General features: G+C 31.4%; 1 long non-coding RNA gene across 1 annotated transcript; it reads left to right on the forward strand.

Moving 5' to 3' along the window:
- Positions 1 to 278: 278 nt before the first annotated feature.
- Positions 279 to 4049, forward strand: LOC139512925 (uncharacterized). Its single transcript, XR_011662362.1, has 2 exons — positions 279 to 846; positions 1299 to 4049. It is a non-coding gene; the product is annotated as an uncharacterized lncRNA (long non-coding RNA).
- The last annotated feature ends 2062 nt before the right edge of the window (positions 4050 to 6111 follow it).

The raw sequence follows: 6111 nt of genomic DNA on the forward strand, positions 1-6111 counted from the left end.
TTCTACAATGCTTTTAAATTCTGATTTCCTTAGAAGGGTTGTAGATTTTAAAAAATTATGGTAAACATGCATATTTTGTTATAAAGGTATTAAGGAGGCTCGCTGGTCTAAATCAATTTTTTTTTCAATATGGGATATTGCTATATTTTTCTATAAATGAACTATATCATATACTTAATAGAAAAATTAAATAAAAAAATGGGGTCACCGTTCATTTAAGCTCACAATCTGCCTTAAAAAAAAGCATACATTTTTGTAAAGGTACTTTTTTCTGTTTCTCTCCTTACATGAAAACAACAATACACTCAGACCTGAAAGTTTTAGTTGAGTTATTTAATACTCTGGTGATTTTATTAGAATTATGTCTTTTACATATATAATTTATTACTGTTGTACAAATACAGATTTAAATCTTTTTTGGATCACATATTTTCAACTTTGTTGTATAAGGGGAGATCACTCAGATTGTGTAACTTTTATAAAGGAATGCATTGGGAAATTTCCTTTTTATACGACCGCAGAAATTAAAAAATTTGGTAGTATATTGGTATCACTGCATAGTCGTCGTCGTCGTCGTCTGAAGGCGGATTGTTTCCGGACAATTACTTTTGAATAAGTAAAAAGAAATCAATAAAATTTTAACACAATGTTTATAACCACAAAAGAAAGCTTGGGATTGATTTTGGGGGTTATGGTCCCAAAGGTTTAGGAATTAGGGGCCCAAAGGGGCCAAAAACAGCATTTATCTAGTTTCAGGACAAAAAGTTGTGTATAAGTATTTCAATTGTTCTGAAATTGTACCACAATGTTTAATACCATAAGTAGAAGGTTGGGATTTATTTTAAGGCCGGAAAAAAAATAATCTGAGTTTCCGGTAACCCGACCGACCCTATTTTTTAGCCCGACCCTAATTTTTTTAATGGATCTTCAAAAAAAAATTAAAAAATGGTATCAACCGACCCTGTTTTTTTATACAGGCTTCTGTAAATCGACATAATAATTTATCTAACTTGCTTCTACTGGCACAATAAGCCAGTAAAACATTTTATTAATGTCAAAAGGTATTCCAAATAGGTTAAAATCCAAGAAATTTGCACAGCATGTGCTTCAAAAACATCGCAAATGGCCCACTTCCGGTATTTGAAACTAATTACAGACTCGAACTTGGGAAAATCATGATAATTTTCCGGATTTCGTTTACAATGTCAAAAAAAAAACCTAAAGAATTCTGACCTACCGACCCTATTTTTCAAAATGATGTTACCGGAAACACAGATATTTTTTTTTTTAGGCCTAAGGGGTTATTGGGCAAATAGTCTAGGAATTAAGGGCAAAACAAGCATTTTTTTAGTTTCAAGACAATAACTTGTGTGTAACTGTATGGATCTCTCTGACATTGAACCACAAGTTTCCATATAACATAGGGGAGGCTGGGATTCAGTTTGGGGTTAATTTTCCCGAATATGTAGGAATAAGGGGCCAAAAAGAAGCATTTTTCTAGTTTACAGACAATAACTTGTGTTTAAGTGCATGGATCTATATAAATTTTTACAAGAAGGTTCAATACCACTAAAGGAAGGTTAGGATTGATTTTGGGGGTTATTGTCCGAATAGTTTAGAGGAATTAAGGGCCAAAAAGGGGATCAAAAATAATCATTTTTGTAGTTTTCAAACAATAACTTATGTTAAAGTGTATGAATCTCTCTGAAATTAAACCACAAGTTTCCATACCATGAAGAGATGGTTAGTATTGACTTTGGCTCAAAATGTTTCAGAATGAGGGGCAAAAAAGGGGAAAAACTAGGTATGTCTGGTCAATGGACAATTTAAAAGCAGGGTAAGGGAGGTAATTCTAAAACATTTAACATACAATGTTGGGTATGTTCAGATTTACTTCCCTTACACTACTTGTATATTATGTATAAAGATATGTCAGGTTTTGGACTAGTTGCAAAAAAAGGGGGGTGCTAGTTGTTTTCAATTTTTTTTCAAATTTCTCAAATTCCAAATTTTTGAAAAGTTAAAAGAAGAAATCTTTAATTGCATAATATTGTGCAATAGATTTGTAAGATCTTGACCATTTGTTTTGTGTCAGAAACTCATATTATGTCAAAAATTTGATCACAATCCAAGCTGTATCAAGCTTGAATGTTGTGTCCATACTTGCCCCAACTGGTCAGGTTTCAACTTCTCGGTCGTATAAAGCTGCGCCCTGCGGAGCACCTGGTTTGTTCTGTAGCAAGAAAATGAATCCTGTAACCCCTATTTTTATTTTATTTTTGAAAGCACATTATCTTCTCATATTCTATCTCATAATTCTGTCATTAGGTTTTCTTTCTATCTCACAAAATAAGGTTTTCATATGTATGATCTGTAAAAATCTGACAATTTTGCACAACCGGTAGCTTGAAGGAAAGCCCTGTAACCCATTCTTTTTTTTATTATATTTGTTTTTAAAAGCATGATATAAACTTCTTTTTGGCAAATTATAAAAATTCTATTGATTTTAAATTTAGACCCCATCTACCTTAAAGGAGATTTAAATGTTGAAGAAGATGGCATTATTTTAATAATTCTTAAAAAAAAATGGATATAAATTGCAAAGTTTTGATACATATATTTATTCGAAAGACATAGAGGATGGAGTTAATATTATAGAAATGTTGATCATAAAGATGAGCACTGTGTTATATTATTATTAAATTATTTTTTTTGGTTTCCATTTACTTTTCTTCCATGTGAAGATATATTTTCAGGATAACATTGTTTTACTATGATATAATACCTACATATATTGTGATGGTAGAGAAACTACTTGGTTTTCATTTCTATTATCTCAAAAGTTGAGATAAATATTTTATAAAAAAAAAATTTGAAACAGAAATTTTAGTGAAAAATTATTGCAAAGAAAGCCCTTGTAATAGCTTCTGTAGTCTCCCACTTCTATAATATTCATTAAATGAAAATTTTGTTATGTTAGAAAATACAAATTGTTACATATTTTATTGTTACTCATCATGTATATATAATTCAAATTATGCACCATATTAAGATATATATCTATATACTTTATGTTATTTTGTGTAAATAACTAAACCGGTATCTAAAGCTTTGTGTAACACCACAATTGGTCAAAGGATATTTGATTACAAGTTTAAAAGTTATTGAAATCTCTGGTTCTACAAAACAATTTCTGAATCTAATATTTATCAAATCATATGATGTTTTAAGATGTGTATCATATCACAGAAGGTAAACCATCTTTATGAAGTAAGGTATGACACATTTCTTGCAACATGTCAAAGTGATTCATTGCTAACAGGTCTCATTAATAGAAAACAAAAATCTCCACTAAAACCCAGTTTGAAAAGTAGGTGTGGTTAATTGTTTATCATTTACCAGAATTTGAAGTTTTACATCAATGAAATGATATGATTTCTGATTTGGTATGCTGTTTTATTATAATTTATTTAACATGCAGTATTACAAGTCCTCTTATGCTTACTATTCGAAAGTTTTCCGACTACAAAAGTAGATGGACTTGTAAAGAACAAAATATTGTAGACAATTGATATTTGCAACATTACTGTATAAGCATCTAAATATCACATTTTATAGAAATTTGAAGGCATAACCCTTAAATCTTCACCATGATTGGGAGAATGATTTACATTGTTTCTGGATTAATTACTAAGTGATATGCATTTCCAAATTCACATGTATGACCAACAATCAAATATTTTAAAAAAAAATTCTGCAAATAGGCGAGTCATACTTTTTTTAATTTTATTTCCTATAAAAGAAGGATATAAAGGTAGATGAGGGAAAAAAACTCTGTTGTTTTTGTAATTCATGGTACTGGGTTACAATAAAACTATATTAATCAAATAGCCTTTGACCAATAGCTCTCATTAATTGTTATGTTTGTTATAAAAACTGCAGTACTTAAGAAGTACAGTGTACATATTTAATATATGCAGTGCTAATTTATTGTTAGACTATTAATTGGTGAAGATGTGAAAATCACTCATAAAGACACTCATGCTGTACATGTATTTTATTGTTTTAATGCCATTTGAAGTAGGAACGATAGTACAGGCTTCAAACAGAAAAAAAAAACCAGCAGATTTAGTTCAAAATGAATATCATACACAGCAAAAGTGAATTCTAATTAAAGGCATGAAAAAATGTGCTGTATTATAAAATAACATAAGAGCTTATCTACATTGAATAGAATAATAGAGTAGTGATAAATGCTCTTAAAGCCACTACTTATTACACTTAAAATGGTAATACATTTTAAATTATGACAGACATGTTCAACATGGACATCACACACACAAACACACTTGAAAGATTGTTATGGCAAGAAGTATTTACACTATTCCAAGTGGTTTCCATTTGGTGGAACCCGCCAGCTGACTCCTATAAGGTATTGCCCTTAACTAGAATTCAGACAATTCTAGGCCATTTTGTGGAACCTGCCAGCTGACTCCTATAAGGTATTGCCCTTACTAGAATTCAGACAATTCTAGGCCATTTGGTGGAACCCGCCAGCTGACTCCTATAAGGTATTGCCCTTAACTAGAATTCAGACAATTCTAGGCCATTTGGTGGAACCCGCCAGCTGACTCCTATAAGGTATTGCCCTTAACTAGAATTCAGACAATTCTAGGCCAATTTTAGCATGTTGTTTGCCTATTACAAATGTATCTTGAAAACTGTATACATGTATAGCAAAATTTTATCAACAATACAACATCTCTAAAAAGTCATTAAAGATATCAAAAATACCAATATAACAGAGGCCATCACTTGATACTGTGAAGGAATTACTGCATCATTATCTATGAAACTTATAGAAAGAAGCGTCAAGGAGATTGCTTCATCTGTGTTATAGAAGTCTCAGAGTTGTATTAACATTTGCAAGTCTAATTTCAATGGATATAATAAACCCCCTCTTCCTCTTGGTTCATTGACTGAACATTTTTCATTGTTTACATGCATATTAAAGCTTGTCTTTATGTCAATTTAAAGAGAACCATATATTATTAATTAATGTGATTTGGTATTGTCTAGCCTGTGACTTCTATTGCAGAAAGCCTGACATAGGGTTAGTGATTCATTAACCTTAACAAACTTCTTATAAGCTCAATATCTTATACTTTGTATATAGATATTATATTACGAAGTTTCTGTCTGTCATATATCCATTGTCCTTGACCTCATTTTCATGGTTCAGAAACTATTTGAAAAAAGTTGACTTAATATTCTTGATTTTTCTCTTATCAGTAATAGAATAACTTTTTTTGGTATGTGCTTACCTTGCAAGTTCCTCATACCTGTGAGACAATTTCTCTTGACCTCAACCTCAATTCATGGATCAGTGGACATATCTCAGTACAAAAATAAAACAATAGGCCTAAGGAAACATTGTTCATACACTTGTATCCAGGATTGGCTATTTTGTAAATATTCAGATTACGTAAATTACATTTTACATGTGCAGTTGAATTAGTTTTGAAAATAATATTATCCAGCTACATGTATACATGTGTCAATGAAAACAATGGCAATCGTATCCCTCAGAGCAATCTCCTCTTTGATTATATACTATTTGTAAAAGGTCAACTATATGTAAGATTGTAAGGTGTTTATGTCTGTCTGGCATGGTTTATCTGACATTGGCTCCATTGTCATGGTTCATGAATCAATGTGAGGTTTGCCTGGTTAAGTTTGTTTCTTATAAAATTGAGAAAGGAAATGGGGAATGTGTCAAAGCGACAACCCGACCATAGAGCAGACAACAGTCGAAGGTCACCAATGGGTCTTCAATGTAGTGAGAAACTCCCACACTCGGAGGCGTCCTTCAGCTGGCCCCTAAAAAAATATGTATACTAGTTCAGTGATAATGGACGTCATACTAATATCCGAATTATAAACAAGAAACTAAAATTAACAAGAATGTGTCCACAGTACACGGATGCCCCACTCGCACTATCATTTTCTATGTTTAGTGGACTGTGAAATTGGAATAAATACTCTAATTTGGCTTAAAATTAGAATGATCTTATCAAAGGGAACATGTATACTAAGTTTCAAGTTGATTGG

The sequence above is a fragment of the Mytilus edulis genome, chromosome 2 (assembly GCF_963676685.1).
Source record: "Mytilus edulis chromosome 2, xbMytEdul2.2, whole genome shotgun sequence".
Classification (NCBI taxonomy): Eukaryota; Metazoa; Mollusca; class Bivalvia; order Mytilida; family Mytilidae; genus Mytilus; species Mytilus edulis.